Below are 17,785 nucleotides of genomic sequence, written 5' to 3' on the forward strand. Positions count from 1 at the left end.
AGAGGTTACCACGGCGATAGGGGCCCCCGCAGGCTGAGACAGACAGAAACGTGGAGAAAAAGAGCCATTTTCTGCCTCTGCACCGGTCTCACATTTAGGCTTAGAAAGAAAGAAAGAAAGAAAGAAAGAAAGAAAGAAAGAAAGAAAGAAAGAAAGAAAGAAAGAAAGAAAGAAAGAAAGAAAGAAGAAAAGGAGAGAGGGGGATGATAGATAGAAAGAGGTAGATGGATGGATGGATGGATGGATGGATGGATGGATGGATGGATGGATGGATGGATGGATGGATAGAGAGGGAAGGATAGAAAAAGTTACGTAAAATACAAATGAAGGAGTAGAAGAAAGAAAGAAAGAAAGAAAGAAAGAAAGAAAGAAAGAAAGAAAGAAAGAAAGAAAGAAAGAAAGAAAGAAAGAAAAAAAGGAGACAGAGGGGTTAAAAAATAGGGAGGGGTATAGATAGATAGATAGATAGATAGATAGATAGATAGATAGATAGATAGATAGATAGATAGATAGATAGATAGATAGATAGATAGATAGATAGATAGATAGATAAAACTCCTCTCTCCCTAATGATCTGTGGCAGTATGCCCTCAGAAGTTACCATGGCGATTTTTAACTGCTTACATTTTACTGTGTGGAACAGTGTTGTGTTTGTGTGTTTGTCTGTTTGTGTATGTGTGCATGTGTGACTGTGTGTGAGCGTCTGTGTGTGTCTGTCTGTGTGAGTGTGATGCCTGTGTTTGTGCGTGGACATCCTCTGTCAGTCTGGTTTATCATGTGTCTGTGTGGGGCTGTGTTTAAAAACATCTTAACGAGCGGCCAGGCTGCACCTGCACTATAGACTTTGATAACGAGCTGGCCGCTACAGCTGGACCAACTGCACACAGAGCAGAGCAGAGAGATTTGAGCTCAGTGCAGCTCCCGAAAACAGCCCATAAAAAGAGAACCGTACCTCTTATCAGAATGTGGTCATGACTACTGGGGCAAGGAGACCTTCCTGAGCGAGCCAATGTGCATTAAATGTTTGTAGGGCAAAAACTTTTCTTGCCGTCGCAAGGTAGAAAAGGGGGGCATTTCTGTTTTTCTAAAAAAATCAGCTCCTACTTTTATATTGAAGTGGATGAGCCACTGGAGCGGGTCTACCTGGACAATTAGGCTCACTGAGACAATTCTGTAAGTCTGTCTGCTGTTTTGAGCACATCAGATGAGACACGACAAGTGTGGCTACAAACCGGTGAGGAAATCATGTGTCTAGAGTTTAATTTGTGGCCGTGCTGGCAATTTATCCAGAAAAAATCCTGAATGTTTTTTCGATCCCTCTCAGTCTAACGATGATGTCACTCACTCTAAGCCCTGCTCGTTAAACGCAACACACAACCATTATGAAGTTGGATTTTGTTAAAAAAAATTTAATGATTTTAAAACAGCCAACAATCTAAAACTGTTGAAGATATCAATGAGATGAGTCATATGGGAATAGATTAAAAGTTTGTCTACAATTTAAAAGACAAATGGAGTCTGTGGGAGAAAGTATGCTGAAGTTTTAGAGGTTCAAAGAAGTAAGAAGATTTTAAAAGTTTGAAGACGTTTTCAATGCATTCCTATGGGAAAATTTTTTCAGAAAAAGTTAAATATTTTAAAAAGTATAAATAGTATAAAAGAGAAAAGTCATAGCACCCTTGTCCTGAAAAAGCCACACGTTTTGATATATGAATGGTTGAAATAGCACAAAGTATGAAGGAGTAGAAGATGTCTGAAAAAGGGTGAAAGTAGTAAGAATAACTAGAAAAAACATTTCCAAGAATGGAAATGGTGTGAATGCTGGAAGCAATGCTGAATGAGCTGAAGAAATTGTTGAAAGAAAGAAAGATTGAAACAAGAGAGAAAAAAGAAAAGGACAGAAAGAAAGAAAGAAAGAAAGAAAGAAAGAAAGAAAGAAAGAAAGAAAGAAAGAAAGAAAGAAATGGAGTAAAAACAAAGGAAGAGAAAAGGAGTAGAAAGAAAGAAAGAATCAAACAAACAAAGAAGTAAAAAGACAGAAATGGAGTGAAAGAAAGAAAGAAAGAAAGAAAGAAAGAAAGAAAGAAAGAAAGAAAGAAAGAAAGAAAGAAAGAAAGAAAGAAAGAAATGGAGTAAAAACAAAGGAAGAGAAAAGGAATAGAAAGAAAGAAAGAAACAATCAAACAAACAAAGAAGTAAAAAGACAGAAATGGAGTGAAAGAAAGAAAGAAAGAAAGAAAGAAAGAAGAAAAGGAGAGAGGGGGATGATAGATAGAAAGAGGTAGATGGATGGATGGATGGATGGATGGATGGATGGATGGATGGATGGATGGATGGATGGATGGATAGAGAGGGAAGGATATAAAAAGTTACGTAAAATACAAATGAAGGAGTAGAAGAAAGAAAGAAAGAAAGAAAGAAAGAAAGAAAGAAAGAAAGGAGACAGAGGGGTTAAAAGATAGATAGATAGATAGATAGATAGATAGATAGATAGATAGATAGATAGATAGATAGATAGATAGATAGATAGATAGATAGATAGATAGATAGATAGATAGATAGATAGATAGATAGATAGATAGATAGATAGATAGATAGATAGGACACATGTTAAAAGCTGCATCCTATGTCCCAGGCTCCACCTGTAATTGTACTACTATTAATAGAGTTGGAAAGACTAAACGTCTGAACTTAAATTCATGAGAAAAATATAAATTGTTGGAGATGTTTACATCAAAAGTATAAAATAATTGAGAGCCTGATGAATTTGAGCTGAAAACCTGTGTGTGTGTGTGTGTGTGTGTGTGTGTGTGTGTGTGTGTGTGTGTGTGTGAGTCTGACGGTCTCTCTGTCTGCGTGTACATGTGCAGAAAGTAAAACTGTTAAAGGGATAGTTCACCCTAGAATGATATTTCGCTCATTATCTACTCACCCTCATGTTGACTAAGGGCTGGAAGAATTCTCAGAGTCCACCGTCCCTTCTCTGAGTTACAGGGGGTCTTGGCGTAGCAGTGCATTTCAATGCAAGGGTTGCAAAGGGACACCAGAGCTCTTCGTAAAAAAACACACACAAAAAAACATCCAAATACCTCCATGATGCTCGTCTGTAATGTCCGTCTTGTGCTAAAGCCCCAAATTGCGTAATTGTCCCGAAAAAAATTAAATAAGTCTATATTTTAAGCTTGTTTGTAGCGGAAGCTTCTCGAAGCTCCTCTTCCTGGTCCGTCCAAATCTCGCGTGATTTGCGCCGGCGTCAGTGCGGTTACTGCGAATCACGCGAGATTTGGACGAGCATCATGGAGGTATTTGGATGGTTTTTTGTGTGTGTTTTTTTACGAAGAGCTCTGGTGTCCCTTTGCAACCGTTATATGGACATGCACTGCTACGCCAAGACCCCCTGTAACTCAGAGAAGGGACGGTGGACTCTGAAACTTCTTCCAGCCCTTAGTCCACATGAGGGTGAGTAGATAATGAGCGAAATATCATTCTAGGGTGAACTATCCCTTTAAGCGCCACAAAACTCCTCTCTCCCTAATGATCTGATTGATTACACCTGTGTGGCAGCCTGCCCTCAGAAGTTACCATGGCGACTACCATGCTTACATTTTACTGTGTGGAACAGTGTTGTGTTTGTGTGTTTATCTGTTTGTGTATGCGTGCATGTGTGACTGTGTGTGAGTGTCTGTGTGTGTCTGTCTGTGTGAGTGTGATGCCTGTGTTTGTGCGTGGACATCCTCTGTCAGTCTGGTTTATCATGTGTGTGTGTGGGGCTGTGTTTAAAAACATCTTAACGAGCGGCCAGGCTGCAGCTGCACTGTTCTATTTATAGACTTTGATAACGAGCTGGCCCCTACAGCTGGACCAACTGCACACAGAGCAGAGCAGAGCAGAGCAGAGAGATTTGAGCTCGGAGCAGCTTCCCAAAACAGCCCAGAAAAAGAGAACCGTACCTCTTATCAGAATGTGGCCATCTGACCATCTGGGCAAGGAGACCTTCCTGAGCGAGGCAATGTGCATTAAATGTTTGTAGGGCAAAAACTTTTCTCAGGGTCGCAAGGTAGAAAAGGGGGGCATTTCTGCTTTTCTAAAAAAATCAGCTCCTACTTTTCTATTGAAGTGGATGAGCCACTGGAGCGGGTCTAGCTGGACAATTAGGCTCACTGAGACAATTCTGTAAGTCTGTCTGCTGTTTTGAACACATTAAATGAGACACAACAAGTGTGGCTACAAACCGGTGAGGAAATCATGTGTCTAGAGTTTAATTTGTGGCCGTGCTGGCAATTTATCCAGAAAAAATCCTGAATGTTTTTTCGATCCCTCTCACTCTAACGATGATGTCACTCACTCTGACCCAACCCCATACACACTCATTGAAAAGTGTGAAATTTGTCAGAAATCCTCATGTGCTTTTAAAGGATTTATCTCAAAAACGGTACAAGCTATGAAAAAGTTGTACATACAGGATGAATACATTAGAAGTTTGTCTACAGCTCAGAATTTGAATGAAGTCTCTAGCTGAAAGTATGTGGACGCTTTAAAGGCTGAAAGAAGTAAGAAGATTTGAAGAGTTTCAAGACTGTTCCAATGCATTCTCTATGGGGAAAAAAAAATCAGAAATAGTTGAATATTGCAAAAAGTATGAATAGTTGAAAAGAGAAAAGACATAGCACACCTGTCCCGAAAAGGCTGAACAATTTGATATTTGAATTGTTGAAATAGCACAAAGTATGAAGGACTAGTTACATGACGAAGAAAGGCAGAAAATGGCCGAACCGAATAACAATAGTGTGAATGCTTCCAGCATTCACACTAATAAGTATAAAGAAAATGACCGAACTGAATAACAATAGTGTAGGAAAAAATCCACACAATAACAGTAGTGCCCGGGCTTTGCCCGGGCACTGGTCCCTGCAGCTATTTCATAGCTGTTGGTGCCCGGTGCGATTTCCCGTGGCCCTAATGACAACCAGAACAAGTAAATAAAATCAAATAAAACTAGAAAAAACATTTCCAAGAATGGAAATGGTGTGAATGCTGAAAGCAATGCTGAATGAGCTGAAGAAATTGTTGAAACAATGCTGAATGAGCTGAAGAAAGAAAGAAAGAAAGAAAGAAAGAAGAAAAGGACAGAAGGAAAGAAAGAAAATGGGAAGGGTAGATGGAGAAAGAAAGAAAGAACAAAAGGACAGAAAGAAAGAAGACACAGAGAGAAGGGTAGATAGAGAAAGAAAAAGGTAAGAAAAACAGAATAATAGAACATAAAGAGAATAGAGAATGAATGAAAGAGACAGAGGAGTAGTAAGAAAGAAGGAAAGATACTGGGGTGGATAAATGAAAGAGAGAGATATACAGAGAGCAGTAGAAAGAAAGAAAGAAATGGGGTAGAAACATAGAAAGAGAAAAGGAGTAGAAAGAAAAACAGAAAGAAACAAAGAAGTAAAAAGAAATGGGGTGAAAGAAAGAAAGAAAGAAAGAAAGAAAGAAAGAAAGAAAGAAAGAAAGAAAGAAAGAAAGAAAGAAGAAAAAGAGAGAGGGGGATGATAGATAGAAAGAAGTAGATGGATGGATGGATAGGGAGGGAAAGATAGAAAGAAGTTATGTAAAATACAAATGAAGGAGTAAAAGAAAGAAAGAAAAAGAGAGAAATAAAGAGACAAAGGGTTTATAGATAGATAGATAGATAGATAGAGGTTGATGAATGTGAGCTGAAAACCTGTGTGTGTGTGTGTGTGTGTGTGTGTGTGTGTGTGTGTGTCTGACGGTCTCTCTGTCTGCGTGTACATGTGCAGAAAGCCACAGAACTCCTCTCTCCCTAATGATCTGATTGATTGGCAGCCTGCCCTCAGAAGTTACCATGGCGACTCAACTAACTGCTTACATTTTACTGTGTGGAACAGTGTTGTGTTTGTGTGTTTGTTTGTTTGTGTGTGTCTGTCTGTGTGAGTGTGATGCCTGTGTTTGTGCGTGGACATCCTCTGTCAGTCTGGTTTATCGTGTGTGTGTGTGGGGCTGTGTTTAAAAACATCTTAAAAAGACGACAGGCGCGCGGCTTACGTTTTTTTTTTTTTTTGACCAAAAATTTAAATTTCTTCAAATTTCTCCAAACCTGGATATGTCATCTGGGGGTCCGAGGGGAGTCCAACGCAGAAGGTTTGGTTGAAATCGGGCCGGTGGTTTTGGAGAAAATGACCAAAAACCAAACAGGCGATTTTAAAAAGACGACAGGCGCGCGGCTTACGTTTTTTTCTTTTTTGACCAAAAATTAAAATTTCTCCAAACTCGGATATATCATCTGGGGGTCCGAGGGGAGTCCAACGCAGAAGGTTTGGTTGAAATCGGGCCGGTGGTTACTTACGTTTTTTTTTTTTTTTTGACCAAAAATTAAAATTTCTTCAAATTTCTCCAAACTCGGATATATCATCTGGGGGTCCGAGGGGAGTCCAACGCAGAAGGTTTGGTTGAAATTGGGCCGGTGGTTTTTGGAGAAAATGACCAAAAACCAAACAGGCGATTTTAAAAAGACGACAGGCGCGCGGCTTCCTTTTTTTTTTTTTGACCAAAAATTAAAATTTCTCCAAACTCGGATATATCATCTGGGGGTCCGAGGGGAGTCCAACGCAGAAGGTTTGGTTGAAATCGGGCCAGTGGTTTTTGGAGAAAATGACCAAAAACCAAACAGGCGATTTTAAAAAGACGACAGGCGCGCGGCTTACATTTTGTTTTTTTTGACCAAAAGTTAAAATTTCTTAAACTTTCTCCAAACTCGGATATATCATCTGGGGGTCCGAAGGGAGTCCAACGCAGAAGGTTTGGTTGAAATCGGGCCGGTGGTTTTGGAGAAAATGACCAAAAACCAAACAGGCGATTTTAAAAAGACGACAGGCGCGCGGCTTACGTTTTTTTTTTTTTGACCAAAAAATTAAAATTTCTCCAAACTCGGATATATCATCTGGGGGTCCGAGGGGAGTCCAACGCAGAAGGTTTGGTTGAAATCGGGCCGGTGGTTTTGGAGAAAATGACCAAAAACCAAACAGGCGATTTTAAAAAGACGACAGGCGCGCGGCTTACGTTTTTTGTTTTTTTTTGACCAAAAATTAAAATTTCTTCAAATTTCTCCAATCTCGGACATATCATCTGGGGGTCCGAGGGGAGTCCAACGCAGAAGGTTTGGTTGAAATCGGGCCGGTGGTTTTGAGAAAAAGACCAAAACCCAAACAGGCGATTTTAAAAAGACGACAGGCGCGCGGCTTACGTTTTTTTTTTTTTGACCAAAAATTAAAATTTCTCCAAACTCGGATATATCATCTGGGGGTCCGAGGGGAGTCCAACGCAGAAGGTTTGGTTGAAATCGGGCCGGTGGTTTTGAGAAAATGACCAAAAACCAAACCGGCGATTTTAAAAAGACGACAGGTGCGCGGCTTACGTTTTTTTTTTTTTGACCAAAAATTAAAATTTCTCCAAACTCGGATATATCATCTGGGGGTCCGAGGGGAGTCCAACGCAGAAGGTTTGGTTGAAAACGGGCCGGTGGTTTTGGAGAAAATGACCAAAAACCAAACAGGCGATTTTAAAAAGACGACAGGCGCGCGGCTTACGTTTTTTTTTTTTTTTTTGACCAAAAATTAAAATTTCTTCAAATTTCTCCAAACTCGGACATATCATCTGGGGGTCCGAGGGGAGTCCAACGCAGAAGGTTTGGTTGAAATCGGGCCGGTGGTTTTGAGAAAAAGACCAAAACCCAAACAGGCGATTTTAAAAAGACGACAGGCGCGCGGCTTACGTTTTTTTTTTTTTGACCAAAAATTAAAATTTCTCCAAACTCGGATATATCATCTGGGGGTCCGAGGGGAGTCCAACGCAGAAGGTTTGGTTGAAATCGGGCCGGTGGTTTTGAGAAAAAGACCAAAACCCAAACAGGCGATTTTAAAAAGACGACAGGTGCGCGGCTTACGTTTTTTTTTTTTTGACCAAAAATTAAAATTTCTCCAAACTCGGATATATCATCTGGGGGTCCGAGGGGAGTCCAACGCAGAAGGTTTGGTTGAAAACGGGCCGGTGGTTTTGGAGAAAATGACCAAAAACCAAACAGGCGATTTTAAAAAGACAACAGGCGCGCGGCTTACGTTTTTTTTTTTTTTTGACCAAAAATTTAAATTTCTTCAAATTTCTCCAAACCTGGATATGTAATCTGGGGGTCCGAGGGGAGTCCAACGCAGAAGGTTTGGTTGAAATCGGGCCGGTGGTTTTGGAGAAAATGACCAAAAACCAAACAGGCGATTTTAAAAAGACGACAGGCGCGCGGCTTACGTTTTTTTCTTTTTTGACCAAAAATTAAAATTTCTCCAAACTCGGATATATCATCTGGGGGTCCGAGGGGAGTCCAACGCAGAAGGTTTGGTTGAAATCGGGCCGGTGGTTACTTACGTTTTTTTTTTTTTTGACCAAAAATTAAAATTTCTTCAAATTTCTCCAAACTCGGATATATCATCTGGGGGTCCGAGGGGAGTCCAACGCAGAAGGTTTGGTTGAAATTGGGCCGGTGGTTTTGGAGAAAAAGACCAAAACCCAAACAGGCGATTTTAAAAAGACGACAGGTGCGCGGCTTCCTTTTTTTTTTTTTGACCAAAAATTAAAATTTCTCCAAACTCGGATATATCATCTGGGGGTCCGAGGGGAGTCCAACGCAGAAGGTTTGGTTGAAATCGGGCCGGTGGTTTTGGAGAAAATGACCAAAAACCAAACAGGCGATTTTAAAAAGACGACAGGCGCGCGGCTTACATTTTGTTTTTTTTTACCAAAAGTTAAAATTTCTTAAACTTTCTCCAAACTCGGATATATCATCTGGGGGTCCGAAGGGAGTCCAACGCAGAAGGTTTGGTTGAAATCGGGCCGGTGGTTTTGGAGAAAATGACCAAAAACCAAACAGGCGATTTTAAAAAGACGACAGGCGCGCGGCTTACGTTTTTTTTTTTTTTGACCAAAAATTAAAATTTCTCCAAACTCGGATATATCATCTGGGGGTCCGAGGGGAGTCCAACGCAGAAGGTTTGGTTGAAATCGGGCCGGTGGTTTTGGAGAAAATGACCAAAAACCAAACAGGCGATTTTAAAAAGACGACAGGCGCGCGGCTTACGTTTTTTTTTTTTTTTTGACCAAAAATTTAAATTTCTTCAAATTTCTCCAAACTCGGATATATCATCTGGGGGTCCGAGGGGAGTCCAACGCAGAAGGTTTGGTTGAAATCGGGCCGGTGGTTTTGAGAAAAAGACCAAAACCCAAACAGGCGATTTTAAAAAGACGACAGGCGCGCGGCTTACGTTTTTTTTTTTTTTGACCAAAAATTAAAATTTCTCCAAACTCGGATATATCATCTGGGGGTCCGAGGGGAGTCCAACGCAGAAGGTTTGGTTGAAATCGGGCCGGTGGTTTTGAGAAAAAGACCAAAACCCAAACAGGCGATTTTAAAAAGACGACAGGCGCGCGGCTTAAGTTTTTTTTTTTTTTTGACCAAAAATTAAAATTTATTCAATTTCTCCAAACTCGGATATATCATCTGGGGGTCCGAGGGGAGTCCAACGCAGAAGGTTTGGTTGAAATCGGGCCGGTGGTTTTGAGAAAAAGACCAAAACCCAAACAGGCGATTTTAAAAAGACGACAGGTGCGCGGCTTACGTTTTTTTTTTTTTTGACCAAAAATTAAAATTTCTCCAAACTCGGATATATCATCTGGGGGTCCGAGGGGAGTCCAACGCAGAAGGTTTGGTTGAAATCGGGCCGGTGGTTTTGAGAAGAAGACCAAAACCCAAACAGGCGATTTTAAAAAGACGACAGGTGCGCGGCTTACGTTTTTTTTTTTTTTTTGACCAAAAATTAAAATTTCTCCAAACTCGGATATATCATCTGGGGGTCCGAGGGGAGTCCAACGCAGAAGGTTTGGTTGAAAACGGGCCGGTGGTTTTGGAGAAAATGACCACAAACCAAACAGGTGATTTTAAAAAGACAACAGGCGCGCGGCTTACGTTTTTTTTTTTTTACTAAAAATTAAAATTTCTCCAAACTCGGATATATCATCTGGGGGTCCGAGGGGAGTCCAACGCAGAAGGTTTGGTTGAAATCGGGCCGGTGGTTTTGGAGAAAATGACCAAAAACCAAACAGGCGATTTTAAAAAAGACGACAGGCGCGCGGCTTACGTTTTGTTTTTTTTGACCAAAAATTAAAATTTCTTCAACTTTCTCCAAACTCGGATATATCATCTGGGGGTCCGAGGGGAGTCCAACGCAGAAGGTTTGGTTGAAATCGGGCCGGTGGTTTTGGAGAAAATAACCAAAAACCAAACAGGCGATTTTAAAAAGACGACAGGCGCGCGGCTTACGTTTTTTTTTTTTTTTTACCAAAAATTAAAATTTCTCCAAACTCGGATATATCATCTGGGGGTCCGAGGGGAGTCCAACGCAGAAGGTTTGGTTGAAATCGGGCCGGTGGTTTTGGAGAAAATGACCAAAAACCAAACAGGCGATTTTAAAAAGACGACAGGCGCGCGGCTTACATTTTGTTTTTTTTTACCAAAAATTAAAATTTCTTCAACTTTCTCCAAACTCGGATATATCATCTGGGGGTCCGAGGGGAGTCCAACGCAGAAGGTTTGGTTGAAATCGGGCCGGTGGTTTTGGAGAAAATGACCAAAAACCAAACAGGCGATTTTAAAAAGACGACAGGCGCGCGGCTTACGTTTAGTTTTTTTTGACCAAAAATTAAAATTTCTTCAACTTTCTCCAAACTCGGATATATCATCTGGGGGTCCGAGGGGAGTCCAACGCAGAAGGTTTGGTTGAAATCGGGCCGGTGGTTTTGGAGAAAATGACCAAAAACCAAACAGGCGATTTTAAAAAGACGACAGGCGCGCGGCTTACATTTTGTTTTTTTTTACCAAAAATTAAAATTTCTTCAACTTTCTCCAAACTCGGATATATCATCTGGGGGTCCGAGGGAGTCCAACGCAGAAGGTTTGGTTGAAATCGGGCCGGTGGTTTTGGAGAAAATGACCAAAAACCAAACAGGCGATTTTAAAAAGACAACAGGCGCGCGGCTTACGTTTTTTTTTTTTTTACTAAAAATTAAAATTTCTCCAAACTCGGATATATCATCTGGGGGTCCGAGGGGAGTCCAACGCAGAAGGTTTGGTTGAAATCGGGCCGGTGGTTTTGGAGAAAATGACCAAAAACCAAACAGGCGATTTTAAAAAGACGACAGGCGCGTGGCTTACGTTTTTTTTTTTTTTACCAAAAATTAAAATTTCTCCAAACTCGGATATATCATCTGGGGGTCCGAGGGGAGTCCAACGCAGAAGGTTTGGTTGAAATCGGGCCGGTGGTTTTGAGAAAAAGACCAAAACCCAAACAGGCGATTTTAAAAAGACGACAGGTGCGCGGCTTACGTTTTTTTTTTATTGACCAAAAATTAAAATTTCTCCAAACTCGGATATATCATCTGGGGGTCCGAGGGGAGTCCAACGCAGAAGGTTTGGTTGAAAACGGGCCGGTGGTTTTGGAGAAAATGACCACAAACCAAACAGGTGATTTTAAAAAGACAACAGGCGCGCGGCTTACGTTTTTTTTTTTTTTACTAAAAATTAAAATTTCTCCAAACTCGGATATAATCATCTGGGGGTCCGAGGGGAGTCCAACGCAGAAGGTTTGGTTGAAATCGGGCCGGTGGTTTTGGAGAAAATGACCAAAAACCAAACAGGCGATTTTAAAAAGACGACAGGTGCGCGGCTTACGTTTTTTTTTTTTGACCAAAAATTAAAATTTCTCCAAACTCGGATATATCATCTGGGGGTCCGAGGGGAGTCCAACGCAGAAGGTTTGGTTGAAAACGGGCCGGTGGTTTTGGAGAAAATGACCAAAAACCAAACAGGCGATTTTAAAAAGACAACAGGCGCGCGGCTTACGTTTTTTTTTTTTTTACTAAAAATTAAAATTTCTCCAAACTCGGATATATCATCTGGGGGTCCGAGGGGAGTCCAACGCAGAAGGTTTGGTTGAAATCGGGCCGGTGGTTTTGGAGAAAATGACCAAAAACCAAACAGGCGATTTTAAAAAAGACGACAGGCGCGCGGCTTACGTTTTTTTTTTTTTTTACCAAAAATTAAAATTTATCCAAACTCGGATATATCATCTGGGGGTCCGAGGGGAGTCCAACGCAGAAGGTTTGGTTGAAATCGGGCCGGTGGTTTTGGAGAAAATGACCAAAAACCAAACAGGCGATTTTAAAAAGACGACAGGCGCGCGGCTTAAGTTTTTTTTTTTTTTTACCAAAAATTAAAATTTATTCAATTTCTCCAAACTCGGATATATCATCTGGGGGTCCGAGGGGAGTCCAACGCAGAAGGTTTGGTTGAAATCGGGCCGGTGGTTTTGGAGAAAATGACCAAAAACCAAACAGGCGATTTTAACGAGCGGCCAGGCTGCACCTGCACTGTTCTATTTATAGACTTTGATAACGAGCTGGCCCCAACAGCTGGCCACACAGAGCAGAGCAGAGCAGAGAGATTTGTGCTCTGAGCAGCTTCCGAAAACAGCCCAGAAAAAGAGAACCGTACCTCTTATCAGAATGTGGCCATGACTACTGGGGCAAGGAGACCTTCCTGAGCACATTGATGTGCATTAAATGTTTGTAGGGCAAAAACTTTTCTCAGGGTCGCAAGGTAGAAAAGGGGGGCATTTCTGTTTTTCTAAAAAAATCAGCTCCTACTTTTATATTGAAGTGGATGAGCCACTGGAGCGGGTCTAGCTGCACAATTAGGCTCATAGAGACAATTCTGTAAGTCTGTCTGCTGTTTCGAACACATCAAATGAGACACGACAAGTGTGGCTACAAACCAGTGAGGAAATCATGTGTCTAGAGTTTAATTTGTGGCCGTGCTGGCAATTTATCCAGAAAAAATCCTGAATGTTTTTTCGATCCCTTTCACTCTAGCGATGATGTCACTCACTCTAAGCCCTGCTCGTTAGACGCAACACACACCCATTATAAAGCTGGATTTTGTCAAAAAACTTAATGATTTTAAAGCGGCCAAATATCAGAAACTGTTGAAGATATCAATAAGCTGAGTCATAGAGGAATACTTAAAAAGTTTGTCTACAGCTCAGAATTTGAATGAAGTCTCTAGCTGAAAGTATGTGGACACTTTAAAGGCTGAAAGAAGTAAGAAGATTTGAAGAGTTTCAAGACTGTTCCAATGCATTCTCTATGGGGAAAAAAAAAAATCAGAAATAGTTGAATATTGCAAAAAGTATGAATAGTTGAAAAGAGAAAAGACATAGCACACCTGTCCCGAAAAGGCTGAACATTTTGATATTTGAATTGTTGAAATAGCACAAAGTATGAAGGACTAGTTACATGACGAAGAAAGGCAGAAAATGGCCGAACCGAATAACAATAGTGTGAAAGGCTTTCCGATAAAAATGAGTTTTGAGGAGTGATTTAAAACACAACACTGAAGAAGCTGACCTAATGTCCTCCAGTAGATCATTCCAGAGCCTTGGGGCCCGAACTGAGAATGCTTTTTCCCCCTTTGTCATCAGTCGGGCCCCAGGGACAGCTAAAAAACCTTTATCTGAGGATCTCAGAGTGCGAGCAGAAGTGTACACAGATAAAAGGTCAGTGATGTATGCAGGACTAAAACCATTGAGTGCTTTAAAAGTGATTAATAAAATCTTAAAATCAATCCTAAAACGTACTGGAAGCCAGTGCAGGGAAGCTAAAACAGGCGTAATGTGCTCACGTTTCTTAGTTCTGGTTAAAAGCCTGGCAGCAGAATTCTGCACCGACTGGAGTCTGTCCAGGGATTTTTGATTAAGACAGGTAAAAAGACTGTTACAATAATCCAGTCGTGATGAAATAAAAGCATGTAAAATCGTTTCTGTGTCTTTAAAAGATAAAAAGGATCGAATCTTTAAAATATTTCTAAGATGATAAAAGCAAGACTGAACAAGTTTGGTCGTGTGCTGTTCAAAGTTTAAGTCGCTATCAAACCAGACTCCAAGGTTTTTTGCGGAGGGTTTGATGCCATCTATTAATGGCCCAGCAGCTGACAGGATTTGTTTAGACATCTGCTGGGACCCAAAGACCAGAACCTCTGTTTTGTTGTCATTGAGTTGGAGAAAATTTTTTGACAACCAGTTTTTAACAGCAGTAATACAGTCTAAAAAAGCACTCAACTTCCCAGGGTCAGTGGCATTTACGGGCAGGTACAGCTGAGTGTCGTCAGCATAAAAGTGAAAAGACACATCATACTTTTGTATTATGTGCCCCAGGGGAAGCATGTATAATGAAAATAGGATTGGTCCTAAAACAGACCCCTGAGGCACGCCATACTTCAGAGAGGAGGAGGACTTGAAGTTATTTGCTGTGACACAGAACGTACGATTTAAAAAGTATGAATAAAACCACTTCAAAGCTGTACCTGAAACACCCACCCAGTGCCTCAAACGATTTAAAAGAATCATATGGTCAATTGTGTCGAACGCCGCACTGAGATCCAGAAGTACCAAGACTGAGCACAACCCACTGTCGGCTGCCAATAAGAGGTCGTTGGTCACTTTTAGTAGAGCCGTTTCTGTGCTGTGGTACTTCCGGAATCCAGACTGAAATTTATCAAAGATAAAATTTTCCTCTAGGGCTGCTAAAAGCTGTAAAGACACAATTTTTTCTAAAATTTTTTGACATAAAAGGCAGTTTGGAGATTGGCCTGTAGTTGTGATGCAAGGAAGGGTCTAGCCTTGGTTTTTTCAGGAGGGGGGTTATGCATGCAGTTTTAAAATAGTCCGGGACACAACCAGTAGTCAGTGAGCTGTTAAAAATAGAGAGCAAGCTGGGCCCAACAGAATCAAATACTTGAGTTAAAAACCTAGATGGAATCACATCAGAAGGGCAGGTTGACACTCTAGTGTGTGAAACAACATCTAAAAGTTCAGGTAGAGTTATTGGGTAAAACTGGTTTAAAATGTCCTTTGGGGGATAAAAAGCATCACTAAAAGTATCAGTAAAAGCATCAGTAAAAGAGGCACTGGGTGTAATCGAGGCTCTGATAGACTCCACCTTATCGTTAAAATAAGATAAAAAAACGATTACAGTCGGCTCTTTGTGGCATGTGATTCTGCCTCTCTCTACTCACAGTTGTTATTATCAGTGCCAGGACATCATATCAACCAACCACACCCAGTGTTGTTTTTGTGTAACATCTTATGTGCCTGAAGGCTGTTCCTCTGCAGGATAAACAACACACTCTTTTAGCCTACATTAATTTTTGCATCTGTGCAAATGTGAGAACATGGCTGCATACATCAGGCACCAGGAAGTGATCTGATAAATATGAGGTGATCTAATGGCAGCACTCCCAGGCTGCTTCAACATGGCCTCATATGAACTGTACTATAGCTAACCTGTTCATCCATGCCTTGGTTTTTCAGTCCTTTAATCAACAACAGATTATCCAGATCCTGAGAGGAAAAGTTTGGTTCATCCAAACACTCCCTGGACAAAAAGATCTAAATGACCAGAAAAGGTTTTTACTTTTTTAACTCAGACAAGATGTAAGTTATGTAATTTACTCTAAACACCTCAGAAACATCTAGATCTAGTGTTCCCTTGGGCAATCATCAATAGACTAATGATGAATGGACTGCTGTTTTATCATGGATTTCTAGTCCCAACAACCTCTCAAAGCACTTTACACAACATTCCTCTTTGCTTCATGGATATGTGTTTGAGACACTGAACTGTCCTGACAAAAAGGTCATGTTGGTCATGTGCTCATCCCAGTTTAGATGAGAAAATTCATGCAAATTTTGCTGTTTGAATTATAAATATGTTACTTTGGGTCTTGGTAAGCAGACAAGGCCTGTACGGTGTACATTTTAGGACATCCTCAGGTGTCAGGCTTCAGCCTCAGACTTTAGATGAAAAGGCATAAGGTCTCAGGAAAACCTCTGTCAGGTGTCCACTAAACAGCCTCAGAAAAAAGACGTCAGACCAAAAGGCATCAGAAAAAAGGCGTCAGACCAAAAGGCATCAGAAAAAAGACGTCAGACCAGAAGGCGTCAGAAAAAAGGCGTCAGACCAAAAGGCATCAGAAAAAAGGCGTCAGACCAAAAGGCATCAGAAAAAAGACGTCAGACCAGAAGGCGTCAGAAAAAAGGCGTCAGACCAAAAGGCATCAGAAAAAAGGTGTCAGACCAAAAGGCATCAGAAAAAAGGCGTCAGACCAGAAGGCGTCAGAAAAAAGGCGTCAGACCAAAAGGTATCAGAAAAAAGGCGTCAGAAAAAAGGCGTCAGACCAAACGGCATCAGAAAAAAGGCGTCAGACCAAAAGGCATCAGAAAAAAGGCATCAGACCAAAAGGCATCAGAAAAAAGGCGTCAGAAAAAAGGCATCAGACCAAAAGGCGTCAGAAAAAAGGCGTCAGTAAAAAGGCGTCACACCAAAAGGCGTCACACCAAAAGATGTCACACCAGAAGGCGTCACACCAAAAGGTGTCAGAAAAAAGGCGTAAAAAGGGTTAGGGACGTCAGAAAAAAGATGTCGGATTAAAAACTGACTATTTTTATTTCTTCAAACTTTGATTCAGTTGAGGCATTTTTTTTTGGAGCGGGCAGACTAGTAATTTATTTATCTATCGCTGTATTTAATGACGTCATCGAAACACAACACCGGTAACGAGCTGACGTGCAGAAAAGAGACTGCCCCGAAAGGAACACGCGTCTCCGATATCTAACGGCAGGTTCACACCGGATGCAGAAGTGCCACGAATAGACGCAGAATGGGTCTGTTTCCTACCGGCGCCCTTGTTAACCGATTGTGTTGTTCACACCAGACGCACCGCGGCACGCACCTCCGCAGCCGGCTCGCGCCCTGCAGCGATTGTTTTGGTCCATTTTGTGTGTGAATCGCGAACGATCGCATCAATCTGGGCAGGAAGTTACCCACAGAAACACGAGAGAATCCAGTTAATTTTCAAAATTAAAGCAATTTTCAAAATAAAATACTGCGATTGACAAATACAATAGCCCTGTGTTTGCGTTTGTGGTCTATTTGTGTTTATATACCTAAAAAGAGCGCGAGAGAGATGATGCCTTTTGGTCTGACGTCTTTTTTCTGACGCCTTTTTTCTGATGCCTTTTGGTCTGACGTCTTTTTTCTGACGCCTTTTTTCTGTTGCCTTTTGGTCTGACGCCTTTTTTCTGATGCCTTTTGGTCTGACGTCTTTTTTCGGAGGCTGTTTAGTGGACACCTGACAGAGGTTTTCCTGAGACCTTATGCCTTTTCATCTAAAGTCTGAGGCTGAAGCCTGACACCTGAGGATGTCCTAAAATGTACACCGTAGCCTGTTTTAATATAATGTCTTAATCAAATACAGTTTTAAGAGTCAGGAAGTTAATATATTAGTTACATAACACTTAAACTGCTGCTCCGGGAAAATCAACAGCGACAACTCTTCTTGACAGATCTGACAAATTTCCTAATTTTGTAGCTGTAGCTGTAGAGCTTGATTGAACATAAACATGAAAATGGTCATGGTCAGAAACATGTTTCTGAGTCACAACATTCAATTATCAAAGTCAAGGTTTAATTTATGTACAAAATATTCTCATACATTATGAGGTCTTCCTCATGATGTATAACATGACAGCAATGAGGACACATATAGGAAGGAGGTGCAGGACTTGTCTTTATGGTGTCGGTATAACAACCTCTCTATTAATGTAAATAAAATGAAAGAGCT

Source organism: Trachurus japonicus, chromosome 8 (assembly GCF_045865225.1).
Source record: "Trachurus japonicus isolate A0001 chromosome 8, Traja_1.0".
NCBI lineage: Eukaryota > Metazoa > Chordata > Actinopteri > Carangiformes > Carangidae > Trachurus > Trachurus japonicus.